Source organism: Chiloscyllium punctatum, chromosome 33, assembly GCF_047496795.1.
Source record: "Chiloscyllium punctatum isolate Juve2018m chromosome 33, sChiPun1.3, whole genome shotgun sequence".
Classification (NCBI taxonomy): domain Eukaryota; kingdom Metazoa; phylum Chordata; class Chondrichthyes; order Orectolobiformes; family Hemiscylliidae; genus Chiloscyllium; species Chiloscyllium punctatum.
In genome coordinates, this window is record NC_092771.1 from 29665356 (window position 1) to 29689207 (window position 23852).

Sequence of the window (23852 nt, forward strand, 5' to 3'; positions counted from 1 at the left end):
TGTTTTCATCAAGAGATTGTTAAGTATGTACTTGCTGCTAACCTCAGAGGAGCTGGTGAAATTTTGCCAGTGTGTGGTAACTTTTAACTCGAAGGTCAGATCTGTTTACTCCTTTGTAAGTACGATAGATCCAGCTGGCATTCCCATTTACTCTCTTGTTAATCCATGATTTATTACAAATTGGAATTTATTCAGCAATCGGCATTCTTTCCTTTCAAATCCTTCTTCTGTGCCAACAACAGAGTGATTTCATTCCATTAATATTCCAATATCCCCATTTCCAGACATTTGTTTCCTATCATTTCTAAACTGGAGTTCCTCCAATCCTCAGTTGCTCAGATCCTGGCACCAAATCTCCTTCACCACTTCAACTCCCCCTCTCGCCATAACCCTAAATTCCTTCATTGTTCAAACAAGTTATCGATCTTAGCTTTAAAAACATTTACTGAGGAAATCTCAACTATTTCACTGGGCAGGGAATTCCACAGATTCACAACCCTCTGGGTGAAGAAGTTCCTCCTCAATTCAGTCCTAAATCTGCTCCCCCTAATTTTGAGTCTAGGCCCGCTTGTCCTAGTTTCACCTGCCAGTGGAAACATTCTACTTCTATCTTACTTATTCCCTTCATAATTTTATAGGTTTTTATAAGATCCTCCCTCTTAATTCCAATGAATATGATCCTAGTTTATTCAGTCTCTCCTCATAAACCAATCCCCTCAACTCTATAATCAACCTAGTGAACCTCCTCTGCACCCCCTCTAGTGCAAGTACATCCTTTCTCAAGTAACGAGACTAAATCTGCACACAGTACTCCAAGTGTGGCCTCACCAGCACCCTGTACAGCTGCAACATAACCTCCCTATTTTAAAACTCAATCCCTTTAGTAATGAAAGATAAAATTCCATTTGCCTTTTTAATTATCTGTTGTACCTGCAGACTAACCTTCTGTGATTCATGCACAAGGACACCCAGGTCTCTCTGCACAGCAGAATGCTGCAATTTCTGACTGTTCAAGAAATAGTCCTTTTTACTGTTACTCCGACTCAAATGGATGACTTCACATTTATTAGCCATGTACTAGATCTGCCAGACCTTTACCCACTCACTTAAATTTTCCTCTGCAAAGTTTCACAGTCCTCTGCACACTTTGCTCTACTACTCATCTTAGCGTCAGCGGCAAAATTTGACAGGGGAGGACCTGACTACATGTGATCCCCAACTTCAAATCTCTGTGTAAATTGTGAATAACTGCAGTCCCAACACTGATCCCTGAGACAAACCATGTCACTGATCAGCAACCAGAATAGCGCTCACTTATTCCTATTCTTTGCTTTCTGTTGGTTCACCAATCTTCTATCCATGTTAATACATTGCCCTAACACCGTACACCCTTATAGAATGCCTTTTGGAATACTACGTCTACTGGCTCCCCATTGTCCACCGTGTTCATAATGTCTTCATAGAATTCCAGAAGATTAGTTAAGCATGACCTGCCCTTCATGGACCCATGCTGCGTTTACCCAATGGGAACATTTCTATCGAGATGCCTTGCTATTTCTCCCTTGATAATAGACTCAAGCATCTTCCCCATTACAGAGGTTAAACTAATTGGTCTATAATTTCCCATCTTTTGTCTACCTCCCTTTCTTTAAATAGCAGTGTCTTATTTGTTTTTTTTCCAATCTGCTGGAACTGCCCCAGAGTCCATGAATTTTAGAAAATTACCACAAGTGCACTTGCTATTTCTCCCGCCATCCCTTTTAGTATTCTGGGATGCATTCCATCAGGGCCAGGAGACTTGTCTATCCTTGGCTCCATTAGCTTGCCCAACACCACCTCTTCCCTTATAATGATTGTTTCCAGCTCCTCACCTACCTTAATCTCTTTGTGAATTTTTCTGGCATGTTATTCATGTTCTCCCCAACACAAAATATCCATTCAATGCCTCAGCCATTTCCTCGTATCCCATTACTAGATCCCCCTTCTCATCCTCTAAAGGACCAAGGTTTACTTTCGCTATTGTTTTTTGTTTTATATATTTATAGTAATGTTTGCGACTTGTCTTTATATTCTGAGCTAATTTTGTTTCTCATAATCTATCTTACTTCTCTTTATAGCTCTTCTTGTGACTTTCTGTTGACCTTTAAAGCTTTCCAAATTTTCTAGTTTTCCTCTGATCTTGGCCACTTCGTATGCCTTCTCTTTGAATTTGAGAACCTCCCTTATTTCCTTAGACATTGATGGCAGATTACCCCTTTTCCTACAGTGCTTCCTTTTCACTGGTATGTACTTTTGTTGAATACTTTGAAAAATTGCTTTGAAAGTCCTGCACTGTTCATCAACTGTCCCATCATAAAGTCTTTGTTTCCAGTCTACTTTAGCCACCTCGTCCCTCACTCTATTGTAATCAGCTTTGTTTAAGCACAAGACCCTGGTATTGGATTTTATCTTCACAATTTCCATTTGTATTCTAAAATCAACCATGCTGTGATCCCTAACTATGAGATCATTAATTATTCTTGTCTCATTATGCAGGACCAGATCTAGGATAGCTTGTCCTTCTTCAGTTCCATTACATTCTGTTCAAGAAAACTATCACGGATACACTTAATGAATTTCTCCTTAAGGTTACCTGGTTCGAACAATCGACATGTCGATTAAAATCCCCCGTGATAATTGCTGTACCATTAGTTGTTTCTTTGTTTATTGTCCACTTCAATGTGATATTATTATTTGGTGGCCTGTTGACTACATCTTTCAGTGAAATTATCTTCTTAAGATTTCTAATTTTCCACTGAGCACAGAGAGATTGTTAGTCTTTAGATCACAGAATCACAACTGTGCAAAAATAAGCCATTTGGTGCCTCAAGTCTGCACAGACCCATGGTTAATCCACCTAACTTACACATCTTTGGAATGTGAGAGGAAACCAGGGCACTCAGAGGAAATCCGTGCAGACATAGGGAAAATGTACAACCTCCCACGAACAGTTGTCTGAGGGTGGAATCAAACCTGGGTTCATGGGGCTGTGAGGCAGCAGAGCTAACCACAGTGCCATCCTGTTGAAATAAATATTGGAGATTATGTTGCCAAAGAGTTTGAGCTCTCGCACTCTCACAGTGAAATCTAACGTGAAGGAGTGTTGCATGGAGATCCTGACCACATCCACGGTACAATTATTGCCCTGGAAACCAACACAGTTCCAGGAGATTGGAATATTCCCGATTATTGGCAGTGCTGGGCCACCAGTGGCTTCATAGGGAAGGAGCTGCTCTTCTCTCCCAGCATGCCTGCTCACCTTGTTCCCCTTTCCACCACGTTCTATCTGCCATTCAGCCTTGGTGGAGCCCTCAGGCTATACTCAGTCGCCAGGCCCTCCAACCCAGAACTGACTGGACAGATGGGGAATGGCTGTTTCCCTTCTGGGAGAGTCTGGGACCAGATGATATTATTTCAGGGTAAAGGTTCATACGCGTGGACTTGTTGGGCCAAAGGACCTGTTTCCACGTTGTAGAGAATCTAATCTAATCATTTAAGACAGAGATAAGGAGAATTTCTTCTCTCAGAGGATAGTGAGCCTGTGGAATTCTTTACAGCAGGAAACTGTCAAGGCATGGTCTTTAAGTGTATTTGAAGCAGAGATAGACAGATTTTTCTTCAAAAAGGGAGTTGAGGAATATGGGGAAAAGGCAGGAAAATGCAGTTGAAGATTATCAAATCAGCCATTGAGAACTATGAACTCTCAATGAGAGGTCATCAGGAGCCTAGTGCAGATAGTGTCCCTGCTATCACTTGCCATTCTCTAAATGTGCAATACATTTGGAAAATGGCTGGGAAAACATTCAGTGGGTGAAAGCGTAGGATCATTGTTTCCTGGATGCTCGGACATTGAAGGGGCAAATGCACGGGCTGCAACTTACTACCTGCACCTACACTTCATTTACAGTCATTTCTTCACCCACTTGCAATGTGTGCAGAGCGAAGGAACTTAGACTTCAAATGGGTGTCAAATGATGGTCAAAGGCAGATCTTAGTAGGAGCAAATGACTGCAGATGCTCAAATCTACTGAAAACGGGAATGATTGGAACTAGGTTGATCTCGCTGACTACGAGGTCATTGATTGGGGTTGGTAACCTGGGCCAATGAGGAAAGCCCTGGCTGACCAATATAACCAGGAGGGCATTCTGGTTTGTAGTATTTGTGGTAAAGAAAAAAAAATATAACCAGGAGATTTAGAATCTCCTCAGTTTAGGGGACTGACTCTGTGCTGGCTGGTGCTACAGTCAGTATGTTACTGTTGGTGTGGGGGAAACCTGATTCCTGAACTGGCTGAATCATTTAGCCAGTTTGTTAACTGGCATTCCTTTTAGTGAGGGCTGATTTCTAAACTCCTGATGCCCACAATGTGTTTCAGGTGTAACTCAGTTCTCATCAGGGGATTGTTGTTTCCCTGGCTGGTTACAGCCTGTGTGTTACTCTTTTCTCTTTTTTTTTGAGAAAAGAACAATGTTCATTTTGTGGTAGGGCTTAGCCCTTGGACTCTGGTTTTCTTTGCTTTTTGTGTAAGTGTCTTCACTGTTTTTGGTGGTTGGACTGAGCCCTTGTGGAAGAAATACATTTCACTAGAGAAGCTGTTCCTGTGGGGAGGCCTAGCCCTGGGACTGGGCCTCTGAAGATTGAACACCTGTGTGTGCGTGCTGGGAGGTGAGCAATTGCTGTATCCTGGAGTTTGGTTGAAGACCTCGCCTTCAGGAATGGACCAAACCCCTGTGAGTTAACTGCACCTGTACAATGTACTATGTTCCTGTGAGTGGGCCTGGTTTTCCAAGGCTGGGCCAGGACTCCACAGAGACTGAACACCTGTGCTGTGGGGTGTGTATTTGCTGCCTTCGGGAGTCGACTCTGCCCTTGGTTGTGGATCCTTTTTTTTTTCTAGCGGTGGACTCTGCAGTTTGGAGTGGACTCCATTTTGGACAATGCACCTTGTGAACTGGAGTGGACTCCATTCCTGGGAATGGACTTTATATTTGAAGACTCTATATTTGGACTGTGGACCAGAAAGGACTCTGTTTTTATGTAATTAACTGTTTTGTGTTGTTTGGGTCTATCAGCTGCACTGTCTTGTGTGTCTCTGGGTCTGGCAGGTCTTACTGTGAGCTGGGAGGCTCATGGGTTGTCCTGAAAGCTGTCACCCTGAGATCCGGAGGGTGGGTAGGCCATCCTGTGAACCTGAAGGTTGGTAGGCTGTCCCGAAAGCCTGAGGGTGGGTAGGCCACCCTGATGCCAGTCACCCTGAGAGCCAGATGGTGGGTAGGCCGTTCTGAGCGCTGTCGTCCCGAGAAGGGGTAGTCGGGACGGGCTGTCCTAGAGGTGGTCGAAAGGTGTGTCAGACCGGCCGAGAGCCAGAAGGCACGTATGGGGCAGACTGAGATCCGGAAGGCTTGTGGGCTACCCTGCACGCTGTCGTCCCAGGGAAGGGGACGGGCTGTCCTAGAGGTGGCCGGAAGGTGTGCCAGGATAGCCCACTGGCCGGACGGCGCATCGGGGTGGGTGAGAGCCCAATGGTACGTAGGGGCAGACAGAGCCAGAAGGCAGGTAGCCGTCCTCAGCGCTGTCACCCCGGGCAGGTACCGGGGCGGGCTGCCCCAGAGGTGGTCGAAAGGTGCTGAGGGTGGTTAGTGAAGCCGGAAGGTGGGTAGGCCGTCCTGACCGCTGTCACCCTGGGCGGGTACCGGGGAGGGCTGCCCTAGAGGTGGTCGAAAGGTGTGTCAGGGCAGACCGAGAACTGGAAGGGGCATGGGGTGGACCGAGAGCCGGAAGGTACATAGGGCGGGCTGTCTTAGAGTGGCCGGAAGGTGGGAGGGACGGGGACTTGCTGGGTCTGTATTGTACACTGTTTATGTAACTGGGTTGGCTTTTTATGTACAAATGTCATTGTCGCTGACCTTTATATGTGGAACTGGGATTTGGGGTTTGTCCTCATCTCCCTATAAACTGGTTGAGTGGTAGGGTTTGGTGCCTAGCTTTGCTGCTCCTCTCCCTTGTAAAATTGCTGTTGTAAGCAGCTGTAAATGTTAACTGTTTTTTGTAAACTGTTTTGTAATTTGGTTAATAAAATAAAAAAAAAAAAAAATATAACCAGGAGGGCATTCTGGTTTGTAGTATTTGTGGTAAAGAAAAAAAAATATAACCAGGAGATTTAGAATCTCCTCAGTTTAGGGGACTGACTCTGTGCTGGCTGGTGCTACAGTCAGTATGTTACTGTTGGTGTGGGGGAAACCTGATTCCTGAACTGGCTGAATCATTTAGCCAGTTTGTTAACTGGCATTCCTTTTAGTGAGGGCTGATTTCTAAACTCCTGATGCCCACAATGTGTTTCAGGTGTAACTCAGTTCTCATCAGGGGATTGTTGTTTCCCTGGCTGGTTACAGCCTGTGTGTTACTCTTTTCTCTTTTTTTTTGAGAAAATAACAATGTTCATTTTGTGGTAGGGCTTAGCCCTTGGACTCTAGTTTTCTTTGTTTTTTGTGTAAGTGTCTTCACTGTTTTTGGTGGTTGGACTGAGCCCTTGTGGAAGAAATACATTTCACTAGAGAAGCTGTTCCTGTGGGGAGGCCTAGCCCTGGGACTGGGCCTCTGAAGATTGAACACCTGTGTGTGCGTGCTGGGAGGTGAGCAATTGCTGTATCCTGGAGTTTGGTTGAAGACCTTGCCTTCAGGAATGGACCAAACCCCTGTGCGTTAACCGCACCTGTACAATGTACTATGTTCCTGTGAGTGGGCCTGGTTTTCCAAGGCTGGGCCAGGACTCCACAGAGACTGAACACCTGTGCTGTGGGGTGTGTATTTGCTGCCTTCGGGAGTCGACTCTGCCCTTGGTTGTGGATCCTTTTTTTCTAGCGGTGGACTCTGCAGTTTGGAGTGGACTCCATTTTGGACAATGCACCTTGTGAAATGGAGTGGACTCCATTCCTGGGAATGGACTTTATATTTGAAGACTCTATATTTGGACTGTGGACCAGAAAGGACTCTGTTTTTATGTAATTAACTGTTTTGTGTTGTTTGGGTCTATCAGCTGCACTGTCTTGCGTGTCTCTGGGTCTGGCAGCTCTTACTGTGAGCTGGGAGGCTCATGGGTTGTCCTGAAAGCTGTCACCCTGAGATCCGGAGGGTGGGTAGGCCATCCTGTGAACCTGAAGGTTGGTAGGCTGTCCCGAAAGCCTGAGGGTGGGTAGGCCACTCTGATGCCAGTCACCCCGAGAGCCAGATGGTGGGTAGGCCGTTCTGAGCGCTGTCGTCCCGAGAAGGGGTAGTCGGGACGGGCTGTCCTAGAGGTGGTCGGAAGGTGTGTCAGACCAGCCGAGAGCCAGAAGGCACGTATGGGGCAGACTGAGATCCGGAAGGCTTGTGGGCTACCCTGCACGCTGTCGTCCCAGGGAAGGGGACGGGCTGTCCTAGAGGTGGCCGGAAGGTGTGCCAGGATAGCCCACTGGCCGGACGGCGCATCGGGGTGGGTGAGAGCCCAATGGTACGTAGGGGCAGACCGAGAGCCAGAAGGCGGGTAGCCGTCCTCAGCGCTGTCACCCCGGGCGGGTACCGGGGCGGGCTGCCCCAGAGGTGGTCGAAAGGTGCTGAGGGTGGTTAGTGAAGCCGGAAGGTGGGTAGGCCGTCCTGACCGCTGTCACCCCGGGCGGGTACCGGGGCGGGCTGCCCTAGAGGTGGTCGAAAGGTGTGTCAGGGCAGACCGAGAACTGGAAGGGGCATGGGGTGGACCGAGAGCCGGAAGGTACATAGGGCGGGCTGTCTTAGAGTGGCCGGAAGGTGGGAGGGACGGGGACTTGCTGGGTCTGTATTGTACACTGTTTATGTAACTGGGTTGGCTTTTTATGTACAAATGTCATTGTCGCTGACCTTTATATGTGGAACTGGGATTTGGGGTTTGTGCTCATCTCCCTGTAAACTGGTTGAGTGGTAGGGTTTGGTGCCTAGCTTTGCTGCTCCTCTCCCTTGTAAAATTGCTGTTGTAAACAGCTGTAAATGTTAACTGTTTTTTGTAAACTGTGTTTTGTAATTTGGTTAATAAAAAAAAAGATATAACCAGGAGGTGAGAAGGGCACTGGCTGTCACAGGCCACTTGGGGGTTTCCTTTCTTCCTGGTGGTGGAAATTGCATCAGGATTTAGACACCTGTTGTCTTTCACTGTGTCTCAAACCTGCAAAAATAAATAAAAAATATAACCAGGAGATATGGTGTTTTCACTGTCTTGCACCTACATGCACACACACATATTTAAAAAAAAATAACCAGGGGGTTTGGAATCTCCTCAGTCCAGGCAACTGAGTCTTCAGCCCCAGGGCATCAATGTGGACTTCAACAGTTTCCTAATTTCCCCTTTCCCCCACCTCACCCTAGTTCTAGTCTTCCAGCTCAGTAACTGTCCCCATGACTTGTCCGGGCTTGTCCTACCTGCCTATCTCCTTTTCCACCTATCCACTCCACCCTCTCCTCCCTGACCTATCACCTTCATCCCCTTTCCCCCACTCACCCATTGTACTCTATGCTACTTTCTCCCCACCCCCACCCCCACCCTCCTCTAGCTTATCTCTCCACGCTTCAGGCTCACTGCCTTTATTCCTGATGAAGGGCTTTTGCCCGAAACGTCGATTTCAAAGCTCCTTGGTTGCTGCCTGAACTGCTGTGCTCTTCCAGCACCACTAATCCAGAACGGAGTCTGAGCTGGCTGGCTACATCCACTGTACTGTGCACAAGTAAATAAAGAGTAACTTGGTGATGGGATATCGGCCTCTGCCGTTATTTCAAAAAACAACAAATGCTGGCGATCACAGAGGGTCAGACAGCCTCCATGGAGAGAGAGCAAGCTCATGTTTTGAGTCTAGATGATTCTTCATCAGAGCTAATAGGAAGTTTGGAAGGGGCAGCATATATCCATTAGTTGGGAGAGGGTATGGACTGCTTGGGGAGAAAGAATGTTGACAGTCCTCATTTAAGGGATCAAAATGTGAGAATGGCAGAACAAAGGTGCATCTAACTGCCAGACTGGAAATACAGGACAGTCCCACTGGAGTGGGAGAGAGGATATGGTGATAGCGAATCTAACAAGTAAAGCGGAAGGCAAGGAAACAAAATGGGAGTGAGTTCACAATCTCACAGTGTTGAACTCAATATTAAGTCCAGAAAGCTGCAAAATGCCTGGTCTGCAGGTGAGATATTGTTCCTTGAGTTTGCGCTGGGATTCACTGGAACATTGCAGCATGCTGAGGGACAGACATGTGGGCATGTGAGCAGGGCGCTGTGTTAAAATGATCAACTATGGGAAGGTCAGGGTCATGCTTGCAGAGGCGGTCTCCCAGTCTATGTTTGGTTTCTCCAATGTAGAGTAGGCCACATTGGATGTAGCGAATACAATCCACAGGATTGGAGGGGTACAGATAAAATGCTGCTTCATCTGGAAAGACTATATAGGCCCTTGGATGGTGAACAGGGAGGAGAGGAAGGAACAGGTGTCACACCTTCTGCAGGTACACGGGAAGGTGGCATGGCGGGGCTTGTTGTTGGTGATTGAGGAATGGACTCGGGTGTACTAGGGAGAAAGGTCCTTATGAAATGCAGATGGGGGAGTGAGGGGAAGATGTGTTTGGTGGTGGCTTCTGCCAGAGTTGTCTAAAATTGCGGAGGATGATCCTTTGAATGCAGAGGCTGGTGGGATGAAAAGGAAGACAAGAGGGACTCACTCGCCAGATGTGAGTGATGGGAAGTGACAAGGGCAGACAAATGGGTGAAACATCAGATGCGATTGAAGGCCCTGTTAACAACAAGGGGTGGGAAACCAAGGTTATGGAAGAAGGAAGCCTTGTCTGGAGCGCTGTTTTGGAAGTTGGCATCGTCTGGACAGATACAATGTAGATGAAGGAATCTCAGTGATGCAGAAATTAGCAGCAATGATTTAAAAAGAGGTTAATATGAGGTGAAGGCCATTGACGAAGCAGTTGAAGATGGTTGGGCCTAGGCCACTATACTGAGGAGCTCCTGTAGAAATGTCCTGGAGCTGAGATGACTGACTTTCAACATACTCAACCATTTTCCTATGTTCCAGATATGATTCCAATAAGGATAGTGGGTTAGTGTAGGTTAGGTGGGCTTTGATCGGCGCAACATCGAGGGCCGAAGGGCCTGTACTGCGCTGTATTGTTCTATGTTCTATGTTCTAAGTGGACAGTGTCTCCTCCCCCTCCAATTCCCACTGAGTCATTGTACTGAGGCTCCTTGATGCAGTCTTGGTGTGTGATGAAATGACGACTTTAAGAGATGTATTTTGTCCTTTTTTTTTAAGAAGGGAGTTTTAAGGCAGAGGTGTTGAGCTATCTGAAAGCCCAGCTTGTGACACCTTGGTTACTTTCAAGTTGGAACAATAGAAGTCTGAATGGATGGGGTAAGCTCCCACAGAACCAAGATGTTAACTTTTAGTTTTCTGTAGTTGTTGATGGGTCTTGAACCTGGGTGGAAACCTGCAGTACATCTCTCCCTGCTACTCTCTCTCTCAGAGTTTTCTCTTGATATTTTCTTGTTGGGGACTGTAGAATTGTATGTGAGACAATCTGTATTTCTGAATTTGCCTTTACCAAGAATGTGTTTATGGGATGTTACTCATTTGGAATAGATAATTAGCAGTAGTTAATACACTTATTATTTTGTTAAACATTTCAATAGAGTTACTGTTAAGTCAATTCTTTTTATTTTGCCTGTATTTTAACTGTAGTGTAAAAATGAAGTGTGTTTTGTTTAATGTCAAGCAGTTTGAGCAATCGAATTGTAGCTGGAATGCAACACCTCACAATACCTTAAATAGGAAAAATAATAGGATCGAGACTATCGTCTCAATGTATTTTGAGGGGGTTTGGTCTGGTCCATAACACAACTCACCTCTGCAATTCAACTCTTTTGTTCGAGTTGAACCCCAAGACTCTACTGAGGTCAAGAGCTAACTGGCCCTAGTGGAACACAGACTGGGCATCACTGAGCAGGTTATTGCTGACACCTTCCATCACTTTAGAGATGACGTGGAGGAGCTGGTGTGGGACTGGGGTGGATAAAGTTAAAAATCATACAAAACCAGGTTATAGTCCAATAGATTTATTTGGAAGCACTAGCTTTCAGAGCACTGCTCCTTCATCAAGTGGTTGTAGAGAATAAGACCATAAGAACACTGAATTTATAGCAAAAGATTACAGTGTCATGCAACTGAAATAATATATTGAACAAACTGGGATTGTTGTTAAGTCTTTTGTTTTTTTGGAATGGGTTGCAGGTTTCGGTTCATTTCTCAAGATAGCATAAGGTTTTATTTTAAAAAAGGTATCAGCTCAGCTCAGACAATGCATTAAAGGTGTGAGGTTAGAATCAGTCTGTATCCCAATCTTGCGTCAGACTGGTTCTATTTCCAAAGTGGAATTTACAAAATATTACATGGATTGCCTGCATTGACTGCCTGCAGATTGCGCATTTTTTGAGCAAAATAGAATGTACCTGCAAATATAATTCTGCAAATACAAATTCATCCCGTGTGTGCAAGTGCATGAGAGAGTGTGTGTGTGTGCATGTGAGTGTGAGTGCACGGAGAGATTGTGCGTTTGCATGTTGAAAGCTTGGTAAAGTGTGTGTTTGGATGTGATGGAGTATAAGCCTGTGAAAGGGTGTGTGCATGGGTGTGAGTTTGTGGGGTAAATGTGAATGTGTATGAGAGACAGGGTATGTATGAGAGAAGGTCTGCGTGAGTGTGTGAGTATGTAAGAGTGTGTGTGTGCGTGTGCGTGTGCGTGTGTGTGTGTGTGAGAGAGAGAGAGAGAGAGAGAGAGAGAGAGTGTGTACAGTATAGTGGGATTACCTGTAGTGTGATATGAACCCAAGATCCCAGTTGAGGCCATCATCATGGGTACCAAACTTGGCTATCAGCCTTTGCTCGGCCACTCTGTGTTGTTGCACATCCTGAAGTCTACTTGGAGGATGGTCACCCAAAGATCCAAGGCCGAATGTCCCTGACCACTGAAGTGTTTGCTGACTGGGGGGGGGGGAATACCCCTGTTTGGTGATTGTTGCACAGTGTCCATTCATCCGCTGTCGTATTGCCTCAACTCACTGCTATCCATGTGCATATCCAGCAGTCGCTTAAATGTCCCCATGACTTTGCTTCCACTACCTCAGCTGGCAACACATTCCATGCATTCACAACTCTGCGTAAAGAACCTACCTCTGATTGTCTCCTTTGTACCTTCCTCCTAATACCTTCAAACTATAACTCCACGTACCAGTCCTGGGGAAAAGTCTCTGGCTATTGACTCTAGGTAAAAACAATGACTGCAGATGCTGGAAACCGGATTCTGGATTAGTGGTGCTGGAAGAGCACAGCAGTTCAGGCAGCATCCAAGTCGCTTCGAAATCGATGTTTCGGGCAAAAGCCCTTCATCAGGAATAAAGGCAGTGAGCCTGAAGGGTGGAGAGATAAGCTAGAGGAGGGTGGGGGTGGGGAGAAAGTAGCATAGAGTACAATGGGTGAGTGGGGGAGGGGATGAAGGTGATAGGCCAGGGAGGAGAGGGTGGAGTGGATAGGTGGAAAAGAAGTTAGGCAGGTAGGACAAGTCCGGACAAGTTATGGGGACAGTTACTGAGCTGGAAGTTTAGAACTAGGGTGAGGTGGGGGAAGGGGAAATGAGGAAGCTGTTGAAGTCCACATTGATGCCCTGGGGCTGAAGTGTTCCGAGGCGAAAGATGAGGCATTCTTCCTCCAGGCGTCTGGTGGTGAGGGAGTGGCGGTGAAGGAGGCCCAGGACCTCCATGTCCTCGGCAGAGTGGGAGGGGGAGTTGAAATGTTGGGCCACGGGGCGGTGTGGTTGATTGGTGCGGGTCACCAATCACCACACCGCCCCGTGGCTATTGACTCTGTCTATTCCTCTCATTATTTTGTACACCTCGATCAGGTCCCCTCTCTTCTTCCTTCTCTCCAGAGAGAAACGTCCAAGCTTATTCAACCTTTCTTCATACGGCAAGCCTTCCAGTCTAGGCAGCATCCTGGTAAACCTTCTTTGCACCCTCTCCAAAGCCTCGGTATCTTTCTTATAGTAGGGCGACCAGAATTTATAGGAAGCCGACCAGACATGTTGACTTGGGTTTGCAGAGCATTACCCTGGCTCTCTGGATTACTATTACATCATCATCTCCCCACAGTGGTGTTCCTTCCTCTGAGCCAGAACTCCAGGTTCACGTCTTATTCCAGGACTTGTCTGCTAAGGAAGGTCTGTTCATAACGGAGTTAAACAGGTTGAATATCGACTGGTCAATCCTTCCAACATCACAAAGGGTAAGCAGTAAGAGGGGTTGAGATACCTGGTCTGCAAGGGATTAAAAGAACATTGGAGCCTCCACTGTTACTCTCCATAACTCCAGACTATTGCCACATGTTTCCACAACAACTCAGCATCTCTGAGTAAACTATATGGTCTATATGAGTGGTCTATATGGATTTCAGTAAGGCCTTTGATAAGATTCCACGTGGTAGGCTGCTCTGGAAGGTCAGATTGCATGGAATCTAGGGCGAGCTGGCAAATTGGATACACAATTGGCTTGATGGCAGGTAGCAGAGGGTAATAGTGGAAGGATGCTTGTCAGACTGGAGGCCTATGACTCATGGCATGCCTGAGGAGTCAGTGCTGGGCCCATTGCTGTTTGTTATCTATGTCAATGATTTGGATGAGAATGTACAAGGATGACTAGTAAGTTTACAGGTGATACTAAAATAGGTGGTATCATGGAAAGAGAGGAAGGTTATCAGAAATTGCAGCGGGACCTTGAAGTGGGCCAAGAAATGGCAAATGGAGTTTAATATAGATAAGTGTGAGGTCTTGCATTTTGGAAAGTCAAATCAAGGTAGGGGTTTCTTGGTGAACTGTAAGGCCTTAAGGAGTGTAGTGGAACAGATGGGCCTTGGAGTTCAGGTGCACGGTTCTCTGAAAGTGTAGTCCCAGGTTGACAGGGCAGTGAAGAAGGCTTTTGGCACACTGACCTTCATCAGTCAGGGCATTGAGTATAGAAGTTGGGAAGTTATGTTGCAGTTGTATAGGACATTGGTGAGGCCGCACTTGGGAGTATTGGGTACAGTTTTGGTCACCTTGTTATAGGAAGGATGTTATTAAACTGGAAAGAGTGCAGAAGAAAGTTACAAGGATGTTGCCAGGACTCAAGGGTCTGAGTTATGGGGAGAGGTTGGACAAACTAGGACTTTTGTCTTTAGAGCTTCAGAGAGTGAGGGTCGTGACCTTATAGAAGTGTATAAGATCATGAGAAATATGGATAGGGTGATTGAAGTAAGTCTTTTACCCAAGGTTGGGGTATTGAGGACTAGAGGACATCAGCTTAAGACTAAAGGAGAAAGAATAAAAGGGAAGTTGAGAGGCAACTCTTTTTACACAGAGGGTGGGACAGAAATGGGATAAGCTGCTAGTGGAAGTGGTTGAGGTAGGTACATTAACAAAGTTTTGGATAGGAAAGGTTTAGAAGGATATGGGCCACATGCAGGGAAATGGGATTAACATGGATGGACATTTTATTAAGCACAGACCAGTTTGGGCCAAAGGGCCTGTCTCTGTGCTGTAGGACTCTATGACTCTGACACCAGGCACTCTACTGAGTGGTCATTCAGCCAATGAATATTTCTGCAAGCTATCCTGTGATTGATAAGATAACATTGCCAATTGCAGCTCTAATGTCACTGAAAGTTAAAAATTACACGACACCAGGTTTTGGTCCAATAGCTAACTGACAAAGGGTCAATGCTCCAAAAGCTTGTACTTTCAAACAAATCTGTTGGACTATAACCTGGTGTTGTTATGTGGCATTTCTTTATACACCTCCTTGACCTTAGCGCATACATTAGGTCATCCATTGGTGATTACACACAGTATGCCTAAGCTGGACCACCCACATGTGGTCGCACCATGAGACCTTCCTCAAGCTAGGTGTGAGCTCCTGTAACTCTGGAAGCTGGATTTTCAGAAACCTCTTTCCCACCTCCCCACAAGGTGATCATTGTGCAGCCAATTTCTGATGTCAAGATGTCTGTGTATGTGGGCTACCATTTCCATCATGTGATAGTGTAAAGTTAAGAAATTTAATAACTTTTCATGGATTGAAGGAATCAGCAATAACTCCTTTTGGAATAAACTGTTAAGGGACAAGGACAAATTGTTATGCAGAAATTGAAAGCATTGAGGAGTGCGTGCGCTTGTGTGTATTGGTAAACTAGTCTTAGCTTGTCCCAGCCACAATGTGTTCAGTTGGAATCCTCTCATTCTGCACAGATCCATCCTCAAATCCTAAACCCACAACTACAAGCTCTGGGCACACCAACCTCACAATTTATCATAAGTGCAAAACAAATCACAGAGATACTTGACAGCATGACTGATAGAAATGCATAGAAAACCGAATCGTTAAATTGTTACAGTGCAGGAAAAGACCATTTTGCCCATTATGGCTGCACAAACTCTTAAAATAAGCATTATGATTTAGTGCCATTCTGATGTCTTTCTCAGTAACCATGCATATTATTTAGATTTAAATAATGAACAAATGCTCTTACAAAATGCCTTAACAGCATCCAAATCCACAGAGATAACATCGGAATGACAAAAAACCTTCATTGCTGTACTGCACAGGACTCTTATGCTCCCTCAAACGTTGCTCTATTAATTGACAGTCACATTTTCCTTTACAGTACCTGTGTTTTCCTCCAACCTGTGACTACAGCCTAGAATAGACTGTGAAAAAGTTCCTCTGCACGCTTTTGTATTGTGTTCAACAAACATTCCAAGTCAGAATGAGTCAACAACAATTCACTTCCTGTGGGTGGGTCAGCTTTACTGGAAACTCTTGTGAGAATTTTTTTGTGAAATCAAAGCAGCTCCAGTAAAGAACTTTTACAGCCGACCCTGCATCCCAGATACTGCTGAGGAATTTCTGAAAATGTAACATTAATTTTTCATTCTGATCCTAGCTTTGCCTTTCAAAGTAGCGAGGCTTTTGTGACTGGCTAACATCCAAGAGCAGGCCAGCGCAGAATTGTTCATCTTTGATTGAACATTCTTTGGTCCCAAGAAATTGGACAGAATTTTTTTCAACTGAGATTAACTTGTAAAGCCAGCCAGAGAGCAACTAATGTTGTTGATATAATTATTCCCATAAATTATAACCCCAATCACACAGGCCACACAGTCCATCATATCTATGCTAGCCCTGAGTTATAGAGTAAGGAACCAGACCCTTTGGTCCATGCTGAACGTAATCCTAAACTAAAGTAGTCCCATTTGCCTGCTCCTGGCCAATGTTCTTCCAAACCTTTCCTATTCCTGTACTTATCCAAATGTCTTTTAAACTTTGTAATTGTACCCATATCCTCCACTTCCTCATGAAATTCATTCTAAATGTGAACCACCCAAATACTTGCCCGTCCCCTCATGTCATTTTTAAATGCCATTCCTCTCACTTTAAAAACGTGGTCTTGAAAGCCCCATCCTGAGAAAAGACACCCACCATTACCCCTACCTATACTTCTCGTGATTTTATAAACCTCGATATAATCTATATTTGTCTTGACAGCAATAGTTGAGAATTGTACTAAGGTATCTTCTGTTTTGGAGTGAAATGAGAAGAGATGGTAAGCCAGAGCAGTGGGCGCCTGGACAGAGAGGCAAGTTCAGTTACACTACATTCTCTAACTCAGTTAAAAATCACACAACACCAGGCTATAGTCCAACAGGTTTAATTGGAAGCACACTAGCTTTTGGAGCGACGCTCCTTCATCAGGTGATTGTGGAGGGCACAAGTCTAAGGCACATAACTTAAAACAAAAATTTACAGTGTGATGTAACTGAAGTTATACATTGAAACTAGCATGGTATTCGAACAGATGAAAGACTCAACAATCAAGGTCTTTTTCAATGTATAATTTCAGTTACATCACACTGTAAAGTTTTGCTATAAATTCTCTGTCTTACGACCTTATATTCCACAACCACCTGATGAAGGAGCAGCGCTCTGAAAGCTAGTGCTTCCAAATAAACCTGTTGCACTATAACCTGGTGTTGTGTGATTTTGAACTTTATACATCCCAGTCCAACACCGGCATCTCCAAATCATAGTCCAACAGGTTTATTTGGAAGCACTAGCTTTTGGAGCGCTGCTCCTTCACCAGGTGATTGTGGAATATAAGGTCATAAGACAGAGAATTTATAGCAAAAGTTTACAGTGTGATGTAACCGAAATTATATATTGAAAAAGACCTGGATTGTTTGTTAAGTCTCTCGTCTGTTAGAATGACCATGTTGGTTTCAGTTCTTTCATATGTAAATCGCAAAACTTTTTTAAAAAGTTACATTCTCAAGTGAACTTTAACAATTGATGTCATGTCGGCCAAAATAATGTATTTAAGGTGTGAGGTGCCCTGTGTGAGGCTGTCTGTGCCTCAATGGTCAGACTGATTCTAATCTAAAAAACAGATTTACAGAATCTTATATGGATTCATGCAGTTTTTGAGCAAAATAAAACGTAATTCTGCAAGTTCAATTTCATCCCACAAATGTATATGTGTATGTGGGGGTGCGTGGGGGGATTATGAGTGTCTGTGAGAGAGTGTGTTAATGTGTATGAGTGCGAGTGTAAAGGGGTAGAAGTCTGTGAGAGGGTACATGTGAGAGTGTATGAGTGTACATATGAGAGGGGGTCTGCATGAGTGTATGGGTCTGTAGGAGTGTGTGTGTGTCTGTGCGTGTGTGTGCGTGTCTGTGCGTGTGTGTCTGTGCGTGTGTAGTGCAATAGGGTCACCTGTAGTATGACATGAACCCAAGGTCCTGATTGAGGCCATCCCCATGAGTACCGAAACTTGGCTATCAGCCTCTGCTCAGCACTTTTCGTTGTTACCTGTCCCGAAGTCTGCGTTAGAGGATAGTCACCCGAAGGTCTTAGGTCAAATGTCCTGGACCACAGAAGTGTTCTCCGACTGGGAGGGAACACTCCTGTCTGGTGACTGTGTGTGGTGTCCATTCATCCATTGCCATGCCTCAGGGTATCCTTGCCTGCAGCATATGAGATAGACAACGTTGACTGAGTCGCATGAGTACCTGCCATGTACATGGTGGGGGGTGTCCCCACACATAATGGTGGTATCCATGTCCACACTCTGACACGTCTTGCAGCACCTACCGTGACCAGGTTGCATGGTATTGTCCTGAAAGCCGGGCAGTTTGTTGTGAACGATGATCTGACACCTTAAATACATTATCTGGGCCAACATGACACCAGTTGTTAAAGTTCACTTGAGAATGTACCTTTTAAAAAAGTTTTGCTGTTTACATATGAAAGAACTGAAACCAACATGTTCATTCTAAAAGATGAGAGACTTAAACAATCCAGGTCTTTTTCAATGTATAATTTCAGTTACATCATACTGTAAACCTTTGCTATAAATTCTCTGTCTTATGATCTTATACTCCACAACCACTTGATGAAGGAGCAGCACTCCGAAAGCTAGTACTTCCAAATAAACCTGTTGGACTCTATAACCTGGTGTTGTGTGATTTTTAACTATGAATTTCCAGGTCATAGATCTTTCACCAATGAACACACTCCCCCTTTCTGGCCAGTTTTGCCTTCACTCACCCTCAAGCAGCACAATCTTGAAATTTTGAAACAATGCTGTGGTCCAATGTAGATTTGCTTGCAGCTCTACCATTCCAAATGGAAAAAAAATTCCACTGAAAATCAAACATTGCTAAATCAACTACATTAGACCTAAAAAGGCTACTCAAAATAAATAGACCATTTATCTGCAGATATTGGGTGTTGACATCTGAATGTACAAGCAAGCTTGTTTATAACAAGTAGCTTTGCCTTAAGAATTTATTTTATCTTGCTAGTGTACACTATTTGATGTAAATAGAGAGGAAAGGCATTGGTTTAACATCTTGAATTTCTGATCCCTTATAATACATAAAGGAACTGGCGATTTGACATGTTATATATGACATGTTATTTGACATGTTGATTACCACATACATGTAATGTCAAGTGAACAATTTTTCCATTCACAATTGAGGTGAGCCACTTCTACTTCAGTACATTCTCAAGAATTCTGCATGAACTTGACTTAAGCATAAATCTATGCCACTAGACGGGCTGTAGGCACATGATGTAACACGTGCACCAGGGCAGAGCCTTCACATTGAATTAACATGAAGACACATTGCAAACCTATGCAAATTCACATACTGTCTGAAAGAACCAGGCTAAACTGAATTGATTTGGAGTCTGTTTAAATGAGCATGTCATACAGAGGTAATGCTGTGGGGCAGCACAGTGGTCAGCACTGCTGCCTGACTGCACCAAGGACCCGGGTTCGATTCCAGCCTCGAGCTACAGTTGGTGTGGAGTTTGCACATGGGTTTCCTCCAGGTGCTCCAGTTTCCTCCCACAGTCCAGGTTAGGTGGATTGGCTAAATTGTCCCATAATGTCCAGGGATGGATTTGCCATGGGAATTGCAAGATTACAGGTATAGGATAGGGGGCTGGGTCTGGATAGAATGCTGGTTGGAAAGTTGATGTGGATAGATGGGCTGGATGGCCTTTTTCCACACTGTAGTGATAATACATAGTCCATCTTTGTCAAACAACCTTTCACACTTTGTTTGAAAGTGGCAATTGGCTAAATTCCTGATGAAGAGCTTATGCCCGAAATGTGAACTCTCCTGTTCCTTGGTTGCTGCCTGACCAGCTGTGCTTTTCCAGCACCACACGTTACTATTCAGAATTCTATCAGCCTTGTATAATAGCTCGCACATGGGGAAAATTCAGCTGATTTCTCTGAACATCCATATGATGTGCCTGGGATTTTCGCTGCCCTGCTCACAGTCTTTCTTAGTCTCACAGGTATAGGTAATTGGTATTTCTTGGAGAAATACAGCATTCACCATCTCATCTGCCCGAGCTGACTGATACTTACACTCTTCCCTGATTATATCTGAAATCATAGGTGGAAACAGCGTGGAAACTGATCCTTTGGTCCAACTCATCCATGCTGACCAGATAATCTAAATTAATCTAGTCCCATTTGCCAGCACATGGTACATATCCCTCTAAACCCTTCCTATTCATAAACCCATCCAGATGCCTTTCCACTACCTCCTTTGGCAGCTCATTCCGGACATGCACCAACCTTTGCATGAAAAAGTTGCCTCTGAGGTCTCTTTTAAATCTCTCCCCTCTCATTCTAAACCCTAGTTTTGCATTCTAGTTCTGGACGCCCCCACCCCAAGGAAAAGGCCTTGTCTATTAATCCTATCTATGCCCTCCACGACTTGATAAACTTTATAGATCTATGTCCCCCCCATGACTTTATAAATCTATAAGGTCACCCCTCAGACTCCAATGCTCCAGGAAAAACATCCACAGCCTATTTAGCCTCTCCCTATAACTGAAATCCTTAATCCTGGCATCATCCTTATAAATCTTTTCTGAGCCCTTTCAAGTTTCACAACATCCTTCCAATAGGAGGGAGACCAGAACTACACGCAATATTCCAAAAGTGGCCTAACCAATGTCCTATACAGCCGCAACGTGACCTCCCAACTCCCATACTCAACACTTTCATCAATAAAGGAAAGCATTTCAAACACTCTTCTCACTATTCTAACTACCTGCGACTCCACTTTCAAGGAACTGTGAACCTGCACTCCAAGGTCTCTTTGTTCAGCAACACTTCCCAGGACCTTTCCTGCCCAGATTTGCCTTTCCAAAATGCAGCACCTCACATTTATCTAAATTAAACTCCGTCTGTCACTCCTTAGCCCATTGGCCCATCTGATCAAGATCCCGTTGTAATCTGAGGTAACCTTCGCTGTCCACTTCACCTCCAATTCTGCTGTCATCTGCAAACGTACTAACTGTTCACATCCAAATCCACAAAAAGCTGTGGACCCAGCACCGATCCTTGTGGCACTCCACTGGTCACAGGCCTCCAGTCTGAAAAGCAGCCCTTCACTACTACTCTCTGCCTTCTATCTTTGAGCCAGTTCTGTATTCAAATGACTAGCTCTCCCTGTTTTCCATGTGATCTAACCTTGCTAAACAGTCTCACATGTAGAAGCTTGTTAAGTTCCTTACTGAAGTCCATAAAGATCACGTCCACTGTTCTGTCCTCATCAATCTCTTTGTTACTTCTTAAAAAAACTCAGTCGAGTTAATGACACATGATTTCCCATGCACAAAGCCATGTTGAATAGCCCTGATCAGTCCTTGCCTTTCCAAATGCATTCCAAAACCCTGGCTCTCAGGGTTCCCTACAATAACTTGCCCACTAGCGATGTCAGGCTCACTGGTCTACAGTTCCCTGGCTTGTCCTTACCTCCATTCTTAAACAGTGACACCACGTTTGCCAACCACCAGTCTTCTGGCATTTCATCTGTGACTATGGATGAAACAAATATCTCAGCAAGAGGCCTAGCAATCACTTCCCTAGTTTCCCACAGAGTTCCAGGGTACACCTGATCAGGTCCTGAGGAATTATCAACCATTATGCATTTTAAGACGTCCACCAACACCACCTCTGTAATATGGACATTTTTCAAGATGTCACCATCTATTTCCCTACATTCTATATCTTCCATGTCCTTCTCTACAGTAAACACTGATGCAAAATACTCGTTTAATATCTCCCCCATCTCCTGCAGTTCCACACATAGGCTGCCTTGCTGATCTTTGAGTGCCCCTATTCTCTCCCTAGTTACCCTTTTGTCATTAATGTATTTATAAAATATCTTTGGATTCTCCTTAACTGTATTTGCCAAAGCTATCTCATGGCCCCTTTTTGCCCTCCTGATTTCCCTCTTAAGTATGCTCCTACTGCCTTTATACTCTTCCAAGGATTCACTCAATCTCTGCTGTCTACTTCTGCCATATGTATGTTCTCTGGACTCAATTATTCAGCAATTCCTCATTCTCTCTTCAGTGTTGGTGCATCACTAACTCAAATGGCAGTGTAATGAGTCAATGCCTTGACTCTGGTATATTACAGCTTTTAAAGTCAAAAGATACTGCTCCTCTTCAAGTGTGCGCTCTGTTTAGAAGCACCAGATTTCATTCTTATCTCCAGCTTCAGGCTCTTCATAGAGTTCAAGCATTCGGTGAACATATTCTACAAAGTTAGAGTAAGATTTAACTGAGTTAAAAATGAATTTGAGAATGTGATTGGTATTGAAAACAAGACAAATAACTGGCCTTGATAAAGAGCATCATTTAAAGAGAGATGGTGGCAGAGAGGTAATATCACTGGACTAATCATCCAGAGCTCTGCAATGACGTGGATTCATAAACCCTTCCTGACAACTCTGGAGTTGAAATTCAATTCATAAGTATGGAATTGAAAGCTAATTTCAGTGATGGCCACCATGAAACCACCAACTATTACTGTCAATTGTGTTGTAGTTCACTAATGTCCTTTAAGGAAGGAAATCTGCTGGTATTTAAGCACATCTGAACTAGGAGTAAGCTTTTGAGCCTGCTCTACATTCCACAAGATCATGGCTGATCCACATTCCTGCTACCCCCGATAACCTTTCACCCTCATGCTTGTCAAGAATCCACCTATCACTGCCTTAAAAATATTTCATGACCCTGCTTCCATTTCCTTTTCAGGAAGAGGGGCAGCACATACTGGCTGAATGATTAGCAATGCTGCCTCATAGCACCAGGGATCCGGGTTCAATTCCAACCTTGGCTGACTGTGCGAAGTTTGCACATTCTCCCAGTGGGTTTCTTCCGGATGCTCTGGTTTCCTCCCAATGTCCAAAGGTGTGTAGGTTAGTTGGATTGGCTATGATAAATTGCCCATAATGTCTACGGATGTGCAGGCTAGGTGGATTATCCATGGGAAATTTAGCATTGCAGGGTGGGTCTGGGTGGGATGCTCTTCGGAGAGTCGGTGTGGACTCAATCAGCCAAATGGCCTACTTCTACACTGTAGGGATTCTAAAATTTCACATTCACAGGACTCAATTCCCTCATCTGTTTTAAATGGGTGACCTCTAGCTTTTAAAAATCCATCATAAAAGGAAACATCCTCTCCACATTTCCCTCACCCCATCAGGACCCCTCAGGACTTTATTTGATTCAATCAAGTCACCTCTACTCTTCTAAACTCCAATGGACACAAATCTAGCTTATCTGAACTTTTCTCACAAGAAAACCCACACATTACAGGTAAGAGACTACTAAAACTTCTCTGAACTGCTTCAAATGTGTTTACATCCTTCCTTAAATAATGAGATCAATACTCCATCACTGATGTTTTATTAAAATGAAACATTATGTCCCTAGACCAGACGTTATTATCTCTGAATAAAGGATCACATGTTTAAGACAGAGATGAGGAGGAATTTCATCTCTCAGAGGGTGGTGAATTTGTGGAATTCTTTCCCACAAAAGACTGTCAAGGCATGAATCATTCAAGGCTGAAACGGATTTTCAATCAGTGAGGGAATTAAGGATTCTGAGGGAAAGGCAGGAAACTGGAGTTCAGGATGATCAGATCAGCTATGATCTCGTTGAATGGCCTACTGCTCTTATGCCTTTTGGTATCATGCTCTTTTTGGTTTTTTTGTATTCAATTCCCCTTACGATAAGTGATAATGTTCTATTAGCTTTCCTAATTACTTGCAGTATCTGCTTTACCTTTTGTGATTTATGCACTGGGACACTCAGATCCCTTTGTATCTCAGAGCTCTGCAATCTCTCA

The 23852-nt window shown here is 44.4% G+C and overlaps 1 protein-coding gene across 5 annotated transcripts in view; it reads right to left on the minus strand.

Moving 5' to 3' along the window:
* Positions 1-23852, minus strand: part of LOC140458523 (hydroxylysine kinase-like) — a 55255-nt gene that overhangs the window by 20367 nt on the left and 11036 nt on the right. The window contains exon 2 of one of the 5 annotated variants that reach the window (XM_072553274.1): positions 43-227. The exons of 2 other annotated variants lie outside the window; for them this stretch is intronic. The gene's annotated coding sequence lies outside the window, so the exon portion shown is untranslated. Of the gene's footprint in view, positions 1-42; positions 3131-15788; positions 15843-23852 lie in introns of those variants that run through there. 2 more of the 5 variants (XM_072553275.1, XM_072553273.1) reach the window with 2 other exon arrangements.